Raw genomic sequence first — 14,392 nt, 5'->3', positions numbered from 1 at the left:
CTTTTGGAAGCCTTTGTCAAGAAATTCCAATGGATTCTCTCATATGAACATTTGAAAATTGCCCTGTTCTTTTTTCTAGTTCTCTGTCTAGAACTTGTAATGCTAGTTACTCTTGCTTTTACTTCTCCTTCACATCTCCTATTCACCAGTCAAGGGCTTTCTTTTCCCCCTACAGATCAGAGTTATGTAATTTGGGAGTCTTTTAGATAGACCCAGTGAGAGGGTACCCCAATTGCCTTTCACCCTGTGTCCCTTTTCAGCATGGAAGAAGGCAGAGGGGTCTGTGTTCTATTCCCTATCTGCAATTTGGGTAACCTCTTCAGAGGATGGCATGATAAGAATAGGAGGTAGAAATTGGTTAGGCAGTTATGGTAAAAAGACTCCAAAGAAAAGTAGCCAGTTTCTTGGTTAAAAGTCAAAATGTCTTTGGGCCTCTTAGCAACATGCTGTGTTCCAAAGGTCAAAAAATGTTAAAAGTATTTGGGAGCTTTTATCTAATCCCTAAAAGATTTTAGGGTTACCTCTTCAGTGAGGGGAATGCGAGAATAAAAAAAGAAAAAGAAAGTGTACATGAAGTTGTCAGAAAAAAGTGATGGGGAGATATATGTGAGGAGTTAGAGGGGCGGGAGTGGGTGTGGATTTGATCAAAACACCTTATATGCACATATAGAAATTCTCAATACATTTTTTAAAGTAAAAAAAAGAAATTAATTCATTGATGAGAAATGGCAGAACTTTTGTTCAAAACTGATTTCATATTTTTCCCTTCTGTCTTCCACTTACTCCCATTCTCAGAGTGATGAGAGTTTCCTTAAAGCAACCAAGCTTGAAATAAAACAGTAACAAGGCCACAGTACTCTGTCCATAACAATTGCTCTTCCTGTCTAATTCCAAGTGGGAAACCAAGTTCTGAGGGAGAACAGGAGCTCCCCAAAAGGAAGTTCAAAGGAGTAGGGCTCCCGTTCTCCCTTAGACTAGGAAAGACTAGTGGCCAATATTGCCCCTTTGTAGAAAAGAAAGAAAGGAAGAAGGAAGGAAGGAAGGAAGGAAGGAAGGAAGGAAGGAAGGAAGGAGGGAAGGAAGGAAGGAAAGGGAGAGAGAAAGAAAGAAAGAATGAAAGTTGAATAAATGAATATAGAGAGAAAGTAAGTATTGAGCTGTCAGAACGGCCATAAAGTGCAGTTTGATCCCATCCCTTAGAGAGGGTGTGATGGCCAGCTCTCTATGGAGCTGGAACTCAGCTCCCAATTTTCAGTCACCATTTCTTGCCTCCCAGAGAGACTGAAAATGACACAGATACAAATGACCCTGAACTACATGTTGAGTTACTGAAATAATTTAAGAAAAGTAAAAGCTTTAGTTCCTCACAGGTAAGCTCTGCGAGGACAGTAGGCAGAGAGGAGTCCCCTGTTTACAAACTAGCAAGCATCACCTGAGGGTGGTTTAAAGAGTGGAAATCAGACAGAATTTTATATTACTCAGAACCAGTGCCTCTAGGTCTCAGGGAAGACCTAGAGTTGCTCATATGGCCTTCGGGACATGCTGACTCCCCTCTTCCACCACTGCAGGGTGTAAACAGTGGCGCTTTGGGCTCATTCGGCCTGGTCTTCATGACATGCTGAACCCTCCCCTTCTCAGTTAGGGGTGTTAACAGTAGAGACATGGCCGGATGTCTGACGCCAAGTCAGAAAGTAAGAATCTGAGTGAGTTCCAGCCCTGCCCTCACCCCAGGCCACAACAAGTGGTTGGCACTCACCCAAGGGCAGAACCACTCCATGGACCATCTCATGCCCCTGGCTGCCTTGCTCTCTCCCAGGTGGGCAAGCGGCAGGTCGCAGCTAGTTCCTCTGTGTCCTTATGCTTGTCTCTCCCTGCAGCTGCCACACTTGCTTCTGAGAGCAGCTGACAGCTCTTCTCCACTGAGCAACGGCACAGCACCCAGAGGACGTGAGAGGCTTGTGTATGTGTGGGTTTTCCTTCCGGTTGCTGAGAAGTGATGCTGTCTCAGATCATTTCCTCTTTCCTCCTCTCCCTCCCCCTTCTCCTGCTCCTTCACCCCCTCCCTACAGCTCTGTCTGTGAGACCATTAAGAGGCAATCCAGAATTAAACTAATCTCCTCCTCCTTCTCCTCCTCCTCCTCCTCCTTTTTCTTTTCTTCTCTATCAGACTTTCTTTTAGGCTGGGGATACTTTGTAGTTTAGAAACAGGCAAGAAATCTAGTCTTATGGGGCACATTTCCTGTCGTTTGAAACATAATTGAGCTTAACATTGACACTAAATTCTGTTGGAATGTCCTTTTCTGGGTGGCCTGGGCTCCTTTCTGGGTTACACTGAGGCAAAATGTAGGCTATTTGAGGCAAAATGTAGGCTATTTAAAAGCCAAGAGGGTTGTTATTTTGTGTTTCTATGGACTCAATTTGTTCTAGAGATTTCAACTGTAAATTGACATGGAACATTCTTTCATATGACAAGTATTTATTGAGCTTGTGAACTGCAACAGGCTGTGAGCTAAGGGTGAGGGCCCCAAACAGAGAATCTGCAATTTACAATATGGTAGGAAGCCCCAGCGAAAGGAAATTTGAAAGCCACCTAGCCCAAACCCTTTGTCTTCTGTAATTTTGAGTAGTAGACAAGTGGACGGACTCTGAGGTGAACCACCTGGGTCAGAGTTATGCTTTCTTCTGTGCATGCTCGGGTCTTCTGTCCTCAGCTTCCTCCTACATGATGGGAATGATTATGGAAGAACCGAGTGCGGAGTGAGTTAGCATCTGCCGTAAAGAAAGTGAGGCCTATGTCCTCGCTATTATCAGTGCCAAATGTGTATTTCTTTCAACTGAGGCCTTTAAAAAGTTCCCTACCTGCCGGGCATGGTGCTGCACACCTGTAGTCCCAGCACTCGAGAGGCAGAGGCAGGTGGATCTCTATGAGTTAAAGGCCAGCCTGGTCTACGTAGTGAGTTCCAGGACAGCTGGGGCTACAAGAAGACCCTGTCCCCTGTCTCAAAAAGACAGGAAAAAAAAAAAAGTTCCTTCCCTGTTTCCTACTCCTGACTGGCGCCTAGGAAATGATTGAGGACATCAGAGACTCAGAGAAGAGAGGGATGATTTGAACAACAAACGTTGCCACATAAAACAGGGTGCCTGATACACCTATCCAGATCTAGCCTGTTCCATCGTCCAGACAAGGGGGAAATCTTCCCTTGACCCCACTTCATCAGTCTCAACTTATGCTGTATTTTATATGCCCCCCACCCGTGTGTGTGTGTGTGTGTGTGTGTGTGTGTGCGTGCGCATACATGTAGGCACATGTGCTTATGAGTGAACTGTTGCCCATGAGTGCGCATGTAGAGGTCAGAGGTCAAGGATGAGTATCTTCCTCTGTTACTCCCCACTGTGTTTTTAAGACAGAGTCCTCACTGTGCCTGGAGCACATCAATTCAGGTACACTGGCTGACCAGGCAAGTCCATGGGACCCTCCAGTGCTAGAGTTACAGATGGGCACCTCCATATCCCACTCTTATGTGGGTACTGGGGATCCAAATGCAGGTCATCGTGCTTCCACAGAAAGCACTTTACCTACTGTGCCATCTCCTTAGTCCTTTGTCAAGTTTTCTCGAATGAAGAAAGAGCATGTCTTTTTTAAAAAAATTATTTATTTTTTAAAATTTTATGTATATTAATGTATGGCTTGCATGTATGTATGTGTGCCCATTCATGCAATGCCCACAGAGATCAGAAAAGGGCATCAGATCCCCTGAAACTGGAATTATGAACAGTTGTTAGCTACCATGTGAGTGCTGGGAACTGACCGTGGGCCCTCTGTGAGAGCAGCCAGTGCTTTTGACCACTGAGCCATCTCTCCAACCTGAGAGCATGTCTTGTAAGTTAAACTGAGAAGCTGAGGCTGTCCAAAAGAAGTCCGATTTTAGAAAAGCAAGTCAAAGTTTTTTACATTTCAAAAGATGTGTGATTTCTATGTCTGCTTCCTTACTTAGGCACTTGAATTTTTTTCTTTTTTCTTTTTTTTTTTTTTCCTGTTTGATTGTGGCAGATAGCACTGCTTGTCAAGATTTTGACAAATTACAGGTGGTTCTGACAAAAATCATGCAGCTAATTTCCAGTCACTATGTCCAATGAAGACAGTGTTTACATTTTCATCTGTATTTAAACAGTCTCCCTGACTACTTTAAGCAGACTCTTCATGCTGTCCCCATTAAGGAATCTTGGTTAACACCACAAAATGGTTTACAACTACCTGTTAAGCAGTAGCCAAGCCCCAGACAGACAGATGCTTTGAATTTGTCATGGATGTTTGGTTTTAGGAGCAAGTGTTTCACAGAGCAAAGAAAAGGGGGAAAGAGGGGAACGTGTAAGATAAAAAAGACTGGCCAAGGTGTACCTGTATATGTACTTGTATATGTGCTTGTGTATGTGCTTGTGTATGATTTCGTTTGTTTGACTCACTTCCTTCCATGATTGGAACCATTATTAGCCAGGGGGAATCAGCTGCCCACTAAGGAATTTATCAGGTGAATGTACTCAAGAATTGGTCTGGCAAGTTTGTAAGAGCAAAGTTCTCTACAACTTTCATGCGTCGGCCCTGGGTAGGCGTGGGACTCAGTGTGGGGATATTCTGTTTTAGTTGGGAAAAGCAGAACTCATTGCTCATTCAATAAGTATGTGTACCTGCAGACTCCCTGAAGCTTTTATGACCATTCGTGAAACTTTGACTATAAGACACTGTCTCACCATCAAAAACCTTGTAAGATAGAGAGATAATGAGACAAGTGCTCCTAGTCACTGGTTCGTGCAGGACTTTAAAAGTACTTATTGAACATGCACTAATGGAAAGGGGGAAAATGAGTAAGAATCAGCTCCTTCCTAAGAAGGATTATGACCCAGCAGTGTTAAGGTGTGAATATGTCACTCAAAATTCAAGTATTTGAAACCTAGTCCTCAAATTTCTCTGTTGTTGGTTATTGGAGGTAGTTAAGATCCAATGAGATCTTGAGGACAAGGCCCCTATGATGGTGTAAGTGGCTTAGTAAAAACAGAAAGAGAGGCCCAGGCTGGCACCAGGCTCTGCTCGCATTGCAATGCCCTTCGCTGTGTTAAGATGCAGCGGGAAGACCTTCCCCAGAAACCAAACAGATACTGGCGCTTTCTGAGCTCTAGGTACATCAATCAAATATACTTCTGCTCTATTCTTCTATGAATGTGGTAGATGGTCCTGGGAGAGCTTCACTGTTCCTTGAATCCTATTCCTCATTCCGTTCATGCCTTAATCCTTTATGATAGCTTCAAGCACTGCTACTCGATTAAGAATGATAGCAATAGTTACCATTCCTAAGAGCGTTTGTAGTTGGGAGGTAAATGACATTTGCAAACATAAATTTATTCTAGGTTAGGGAACAACTGTTTGAAGAAGTATGAACATGTAGAACAGTGAAAGGGAGACTGAGTTATTTTTAATAGAAAACTGGTGGAAAGTTTTTAAGATTCTGGTTTATAGTAAGCCCCCTTTTGCATTCAAGCATCTGGCAAACTCTAATTTTTCCATAACATTTTTTTTTCAAAATTTCCTCTCACATTTTGGTTTCTTTTAAAATTATTTATTTATTTTTATTTTATGTGTGTGAGTGCTTTGCCTGTATGTATAGAACTGCACCTGTGTCATGCAATGCCCACGGAGACCAGCAGAGGGTGTCAACCCCCCTGGAACTGGAGCTAAGGAGAGTTGTTAGCCTGCATGTGGGTGCTGGGAACCAAACCAAAGTCCTCGGAAAGAGCAGCCAGTGCTCTTAACCACTGAGCCATCTCTCCAGCCCCAATCTCTCTCTCCTTTTTTTTTTTTTTTAAAGAAAAGCAACCTTTCGATAACCTAATAAAAGAGAATATGAAGATTTTCATTTAAAAAGTAGCCTTCAATAGATTGCATGTGTACATTGCCTAATATACACAAAATGAATATAATTATTTGCACATATATTAATCATGAAATTTGAAAACCTACTAATGATCCATGCTTTTTTTTTCCAATAAAATATAAGTCCAGTACTTTGAAATGCCTACAGTTACATTTTCTTAAAGAAAATCACTTACTTCTTTACTGGATAATAACCATTTTTGATTTCTAAAAAATATTGATGTGAGAAAATCTTGTTAGTGATCATCTTTCTATAATTCTTAACTCATTTTTTTAAATTCTAGAAATTATAAATTTCTCTAACAAGCTAGCATTATAAACTAAGTTTACACTGCTGTTGACCACCAGCCCCAATCCGTTCCTTTCCCAATTTTGCCCACAGCAAACCCCTGCTCTCTGTTTCAGATGTAATCCATGGGAAATTATTTAAGTATTTATAGACATATATACAATTGTCAATTTACAATTGTGCACATGTGCAGTCCTGTCCTCCAATGTACTGTGAATGCAAATGAAGCATGAAATGAAATTATTGTGCTCAATTTCTGAGGGGACAGAGAAACTGATCTTCTGGTTTCACAAGTAATAACTTGAAAACATCTTATTCTAAGGAAAATATAAAGCTTCATAACAGCTTTCAATGTCGGAAAGCTTAAACTTGTTCACCTACTTGGCTTCTGCTCATTTGTTTTCTAAATATTCAGAAATGAAGATTGGCGTCCAGTGGGTTCACATCTTTGTTGAGATTCCCAGATCAAATACCAAAGATCCCCTACCATGTGATAAAGCCATTTGTTGGATTTTTTTTTCTCTTTTGCCTACATGATTATGTAACCAAAAGAGCAACATCAAACCACACCTTCCCTTAGACACAAAAATGTGCTGCCCCTGACCACGACCCCAGGCTCAGGGGAAAGACTGCCAAGCACTAAGCTCCTGTACGGCCACTTCTTTTCTTCATTTCCCCCTCCTTCTCACTAAACATCTTCCTCCCTCTGATGCTCCCATCATAATCCCATGGGAGGTGATCACTACTTTCTAAATTGAAGATTTTTTTACTGATCCCCAGTAGTTAAAACCCCACTAGTATCTGTTTATTTTGGTTTTTCATATAATCATTTGATATAAGATAACAGCAATTTAAGACGGAATCCAATCTACCCTTCCCCTCTCCTTCCACCACTTTTCCAGCCATATAAACAAAGCTCTTTGGTTGTCTTCTCCTGGAAGTATTACTTCATTCCTCTGTCTCACCCACCCTTCTCTTTCCGTCTTTTTTTCCTTTCACACCCAGTTGTCAGTACCTCCACTCCTCCACCTTCATTTCCCCTTTTCCTTACTGCATTCCTTTTACCTGGACACGAGGCTCTCACCCCTGCCTCTTCACTGATGTTCTTTCTAGTGTCGTCCTTGGTAATTAAAATGATGGAGCTACTAGACACTATAGAGGTTTTGTGTTTATGCTGTGTTTGAACAGACTGGGCTGGAGTGTGGCTCACGGGTAGAGTGTGGCTCATGGGTAGAGTGTTTGTGATGACCTGAGTTCAATCCCCAGAAATGACCTTTCATCCCCAGGAAGATGAAAGGAGAGAAATGACTCCACAAAGCTGTCCTCTGAGTTCTACACACATGCACTTGCACTCCCCCACATCTCTCTATCTCTCTCTGTATGATACACATAATCATAATGATGAACAAAATAAAAGCAATTTCCAGTTGATTTATAAAAATACGAATCTCAGATAATATTGACCCATTCAGTTCCCTGTGTGTACACCCGTCCCTACTTTAGCCTAGACTTTCATTGTTTGGATTCCTAAAACAATTCTTAAAGACGACAGCTATCTTCTGAGGTCCCAAACTCAGAGAGTCACGTGGCAGCTACAATGGTCTGAATGCTTGTGTTTCTCTGAGAATCATTAGCCGAAATGTAATATCCAATGTGATTTTATTAATAGCTGAGGCTTGAGAGGGTGATTAGGATGTAAAGGCTTCCCCCTTGTGACTGCTATTGAGCCCTTAAAAAGAAGACTGAGGGAGCCTGTTTGCCCCTTCCGCCTTATGACTATGCAGCTAGAAAGCATCGCCTATGAAGAACAGGGTTCTATCCAGATGCTGAATCAATCAGGACCATGGACTTCCCACCCTCCAGAACCATGAGCAATGCATTTCTTTTTTTGTTTACCAGTCACCCAGTCTAAGACATCACTACAGTCTTAAATGACTAAGACACGGGTCCTCAGGAAACATTAATTGAAAAAAATCACAATACTCAATATTCCCAGAGACAATTTTCAAGTCTCCTGCCACAGTCTCCTTAAAGACTTCTACCAATTCCTTGTTCCCTACAAAATAAAATAGAAATGACTTAGTGAATCAAGATCCAGGCTGTCTTCTTAGATTCTCTCCTGTCTGGGCCAAGTCAACAGTATTCTTCACCTTCCCATTTCATGGAGCTGTACTGTTTCCACACATTTCATGATTTCCCATGATCATAGTATTGTCGACAATGCACTTCCTCCTTCTCTTTCTGGCAACATGCCAATGTCCTTCAACACTAATGCCCTGAAGAGTTACCCTTTCCCCCATCACTGCCACCAGGACTTCTACATGGCATTTGTCACAAAATGTCACAATAGTGCCTCCCTCCCCTGGGTTTCAAGGCTCCTAAGAACAAGAAGCTGTTCCTTATTCATCTTGTTAAACATATTCAACATTTTAAAATATAGTCCTTGAAAGCCCATCATCAAAGCCACCTAGGAGACCCATTAACTCTGAATTTCCTGGCTATACTGTGGAATGGCCGTTCATCTGGAAGTAGAAGCCTCTTTGTTAATTCCTATATGTTGAAGACCACATCTATGGCATCTAGCAGATATCTGATGCATAAAAACATGATTAAAACACTAAGATCTCTACTCTTAAAATTAGACCCTATTTTCTCCATGTGTCTGGGGTGTAGCTTAGCTGGTGTCAGGACTAGGTATTCACTCAGCATAGATCAAAGGGACTTAATGGGAAACAGCTTTGCGTTGTTCTCTTACCAAGTCATGCAAAATATCTATTGTCCTGTCCAAATGCCAAATTGCATTTCAGGTCATTCAGAGTCCGGAAGATGGTTGACTGTGATAAGGACTCAGACATTCTTGCTCAAGTGGGAACTATTTATGAGCATACTCTGCATATTTAACCACCAAAGCCATGTTCTTAAGTTTAAGTGGTTCACAAGAGTCTTCTAACGAGCTGCCCAGCTCCATTTGCTGTGCTTATCAGCAAAGTGAGTAATTCTATTCAGTTAGTAGTCCTTCCCTGGTGACACTGAGTGGACTGGGAATAGGCCTTAGAGAGGTTTTCAGACTGTAGGTGAGGCTGGTAAAGGACTGTAAAGAATGAGGAGACCTGTCGGTCACAACATCTCTAACATGCCTTTTGAAATACCTTTTTAAAAATGTTGAGCTCTGTAAACGTGATCTTGAGATCTTTTGTAATGCACCATGCCTAGCCTCATCTCTAACATGCCTTTTGAAATACCTTTTAAAAAATGCTGAGCTCTATAAATGTGATCTTGAGATCTTTTGTAATGCACCATGCCTAGCCTCATAATGACTTTACAAAATATGCATTTATCTCAAGGACCTCAGGATGACACAAAGATACTTAAGAGACTGTTGGGTTCACTATCAAAAGAATAAACTATGCTTAAAAGCAATATATTCAGCATTCTTCTGGTTATGTAACCAAAAGAATGGAAGTCAGTGGGTTGAAGGTGGTACCTATGCCCCATGGAGTTTTATTTCATCTAGAAAGGGAAGATTATTCTCTCTTTTGTGACAACATAGATGGAAAACATTACAGTAAATCAAGTAAATCAGGCACAGAACAAAAAAACACATGGCTTCATTTACATGTACTGAACTTACAGAAGGAGAAATTAGAAGAGGGCCAGAGGTTCAGAGGAATGAGGAGATGCTGGCCAAGATCAGAAAGTCAGATAGGAGGAATAAATAAGTATTTAAGGTGATGAGTATGGTATCTGGCTTGACATTCTTCTATCTGGTACATATATATGATAACACTGTGTTCCCCATAGTTATATACGATTATAATTTGTCAAAAAATGAAAGAAAAAATACATATAACAAAAATAGAAAAATATGTTGATATTGTATATAGGCGAGGTAAACCCACACACGCACCTGAGAGATGGAAAATAAAGACAGCAGGAGCGATTTATATTACCCTTTGCATTCTCTTTATGGAAGAGTCGAGACCCATGTACAGCAGCAACTGAGGCACTTCCTAGATGGCTCATGTGACGTGACAGCTGAGTAGAGTGGGAGGAGACAGCAGGAGCGATTTATATTACCCTTTGCATTCTCTTTATGGAAGAGTCAAGACCCATGTACAGCAGCAACTGAGCCACTTCCTAGATGGCTCATGTGACGCGACAGCTGAGTAGAGTGGGAGAGGTCATTGATTTTATTTTAGCATGCTTTGCTTATTTTGTAATGTTTCCATTCTTTATTTATTACACAAACAATGTAAACATTGATGAAACCACATAACATTAGTAATTCAAAAATATAGAATCGATGTTATGCTGTCCTTTGGACATTTCCCCAGGTGTATACAGGGTGATCTGATATAATGTTTTCATTTTCTGTGTTTCTATATCATTAACACAAACAGCAGTTTAACACTGCATGTTCGTCATCTTGTGCTTCTGAGGGTTAGAAGTCCGGCATAGGTCAAACTGGGTAAAGTTAGGGTGTTAGCGTGTTGGCAGGGCTGGGCTTCCTTGCTCTGATGAGGGGACCCGTTTCCTCGTCTTTTCCATCGTTCTGCAGCTACCCACATTCTTTGGCTCATGGTCACCTTCCTCCATCTCCAGTGAATATTTGTGGCCATTAACTGACTTGTCCATGGCTACAAAGCTGGTAAATCTATTTGTTAATTTTTATCAGGTGGCAATATCTGATGTGATCAGACTCTTAACCAACGGAAATTTACGATAAAAAGGATGTAAGGAAGAAAAGCAGAGAGTTCGAGTGGACTTGGCTGGCATGTCCCAGCCATTTTAATCTATCGACAGATGCCACATTCTTGTGGCTCAGCAGCAGAGCTCTGTGGCTCCACAGGCCAGGTTTGCTTCTACTGACATTCCTGAAGCTTCCAAGCCCATTCCAGCTCTCTCTACTGTCTCTTTCCTCTACTTACCCTGCTTCATGACTTCTAACACTGCCTCCTTCCAGGAGTCTCTTGGCTTCTGGACCATGTTGCCATCTGCATGTCTATCTGCAAGTCAGCTTCAAACTTCCAGAAAGAGAGGATCTAATCCAGTCTGCTCATAGCTATAAGACACAGACCTTCCTTGCTATATAGAAATTCTCCATTGGGTTATCTGTCTGGCTGTGTGGCAACTTATGGATGACTATCTTCAAAAATAAGTATTATTTTCTGGTTCCATCAGACAGGATCATGGGAACAAACATAATCATGTAAGCAACTGTGTAGTAGTGATATCAGATAAAATGGTGCTTAAATTAAAAAGCATGAAGAAATAAAAGCTATTATATAATAAAGGAGTTCGATTTCACAAAATTTAACAATCATAAACACTTGTACACTCAGTATCAGTGCACCTAAGTATAAAAAACAAATATGTGTAGGGGGGGTGGATGTAGATCAAGACACTTTGTATACAGGCGTGAAATTGCCAAAGAAGAGGTAAAAGACATTCTAAAATAAATAAATGTAAAGGGAGATTCAGCCTATAGTACAAGTCTGGGAGAAGTCTTCAACACCAGCAAGGGGATGGTGATCCAGCGAGAAAATTAACAAGGAAACCTGCTATCTGAACATCTCTCTAGACCCCTTGCATGTCAGAAATCACTAATGGTCACTGATCTCAGAAGAGAGCTGTGAGCAAGGCATTTCACACACCTACGCACACACCGAGGGTGAGGGATACCTGAAAACCGCACCTGCGGTTCTCCAATCAGATGAAGGAGGGGTGAAAGGAGGGAAGAAAACGGTCCCTGGAGCTAACTCTGAGCATAGGCTTTCTGAAAACAGTTTTGGTAATCACATTCAGTCTTTCCAGGCTCTAATTGCTGATCTTTACCAAAGAGACCACCCAAGCCTGTGGAAGTTCTAAAATTATATCATTTGTATCAGTAACCAAGACCTCACTTTCTCCCACAAACCACATAGGGCCTTGCACAACAGGGCTTTGGAAAGTGAATACCAATAGATCTGAACTGCATGCATTCGTTTCTCCAGCTACTTTATCTCCAAATGGGGAAATGTGGTCTCATTAACAGGGAAAGAATGACCCTCAACAAAGTTGAGAGAAAACACTCTCTTGGGACCCCTGAGCCTGCCGCTACCACCTCCAGTGTCCCAGTGGATGATCACCGCTGTGGAGTTTTGTCTGATGTTTCCCACAAAAATGTATGCTGCAGTCACAGCTCCGAGAGGCCAACAGGATCTCAAATGTGGCCACCTCCTGGCTGAGTATACTTTTCTCGGCCCCTTTTTTATTTTCAACCTTGGTAACTGGGGACAAAAGCTGGTTTCAATTTTAATTAATTGCATAGGAGGAAATGGCTATCTGATTGAAAGGATATCTTAGCTCAGTGTCCCTGGAGCACTCTACCGTAATGGTGGAAGGCCCTATTACACGTGACTAGAAATTCTTCTACGTGGTATGTATCACATTATCTACTCCTGTGGGGTGTGTGTATGTGTGTGTGATGCTGGAGATCAAACTCAGGTCTCTACATACTGTATGAGAACACATGTGCCTTACCACTGAGCTATACCTCCGGCCCCTCAGTATACTTCCAGAGAGAAGTTGTATGGAGTTTCTCGGGATTCCTATATGTTATAGTAATTAATGGAATCTGTTCATTTTTTTTTCTCTGAGCTACATAAAAGCTTTCATGCAGTCAGTCAATCACAACATATTTTTGAGCAATTATCAGTGTGTTCTGAGCAGGGAATGAACTGGTAAGTGAAACCATGCAGGAGAGATGTCTTGGCTCCAGAAAATATAAACATGGGACTTGAAATGGATTAGATGGAATTTGTTGTCTTAAGTCAGAACCTTGAGGGTGGATAGAATGGTCCTAGGGTTAGCTAATTCTGCAATTCTGTGGAAGTATTTACATTAGCTTTCTTCTCAAGTTCTCAAATCCTTTGTGATTGGAAAGTGACTGTAACAGCATATCCTTAGCCATACCTAAGTGAAAATAAACAGACAGAAAACAAAGGAAAGTTTTCTTGGAGGCCCTGTGCCTTTTTTTTTTTTTTTTTTTTTTTTTAAGATTTTGTTGTTGTAGTGCTGGAGATCAAATGCAGGACCTTGTACATGCTAGGCAAATGTTCTTCCAAGGTACGTGCCGCAGCCCCTATGCATTGTAAAAAAATTATTTATTATTATTGTGTATATATGATATGGGGGGGTGCCATGGTGTGCTTGTGGAGGCCAGAGGACAAATTTGTGGAGCTGGTTCTCTTCTTCATTTTTTATGTGGGTTCCAGGGATTGAACTCATATCATTAAGCTTGCTCAGCAAGTGTTTTTCCCTGCTGAGCCACCTCATCTGCCAGTCCCCCATGGCTTCTTGAGAGATGATTCCTTTCCTAAAATTTCTTCCCTTCCAACCTCCAATCCCCAGCAGATATGTCCTCAACTCTAATAGGCCAAAATGTACCACAAGCTTGTTCCTAAGCCAGTCAACCACAAAGCAGAGAGACAGTTTTTGGTCAGTCAAATTTTGCATTCCAGAGGTAAGAAAGGGCTCACTGTTTCCTGAGCCACAAACCTTCCCCATAAGGAAGGGAGAAGTTTTTACTAAGAAACCAGGAACAGCCATTATGAGGCAGGACTTTCAAGTGACACAAGAGTGGTGGGGTGATCCTTCCACATCTTGGCGTTCCCAGGGAGTGAGGAAGATGATCTGGAGTAACATTGCTGTCTAGTGGCTGTAAAATGTTGGCATGTTAAGCTTCCCTATGTGAAATGGGAAACACCTGTCTCACTGGGTTGCTCTGAGGCTCAATAGCTTCTAATGTTCAGAAACCTAGCCCAGTGCCTGACCTATAGAAATTGTCCAAGAAATTCCGTTCTTCAAGCACTGTTGACTGTCTGCTTTGATGGATAACTGACAGTTCATACTCAGATGGGTTAGTACTGTGATACAGGACACATCACAGCTTCCTGGGGGATAGATGTTCTGTGGTTGCTAGGAAGTAACTGAAGTGCTGTGGATGTGTTCCATGTTTCCCTTACTTTACACTCCCATAGAAACGCTCTGCATGACAGTTCTTCCTCTTTCCAAACTCCACTTGGCCCTGGTCTTGCATCCAGCCTTTCTGCCGTATCTTCTGGCTTCTCTCGAGGGACTTCTTTCCTTGTCCTCTTACAAGGTTTTCCTCTTCATCCTCCTTTTTTCCCTCCTCC

At 41.8% G+C, this 14,392-nt stretch overlaps 1 protein-coding gene across 1 annotated transcript in view; it reads right to left on the bottom strand.

Moving 5' to 3' along the window:
• Positions 1-1,921, bottom strand: part of Nedd9 (neural precursor cell expressed, developmentally down-regulated 9) — a 200,780-nt gene extending 198,859 nt beyond the window's left edge. Inside the window, exon 1 of the mRNA XM_008831616.3 lies at positions 1,757-1,921. The gene's annotated coding sequence lies outside the window, so the exon portion shown is untranslated. The remainder of the gene's footprint in view (positions 1-1,756) is intronic.
• Positions 1,922-14,392: the final 12,471 nt, after the last annotated feature.

This window comes from Nannospalax galili, unplaced genomic scaffold (assembly GCF_000622305.1).
Source record: "Nannospalax galili isolate Female #2095 unplaced genomic scaffold, S.galili_v1.0 scaffold72, whole genome shotgun sequence".
In the NCBI taxonomy this organism is placed as follows: Eukaryota; Metazoa; Chordata; class Mammalia; order Rodentia; family Spalacidae; genus Nannospalax; species Nannospalax galili.
The sequence above is the reverse complement of the archived record's forward strand: the minus strand, read 5'-3'. Positions and strand labels throughout refer to the sequence as shown.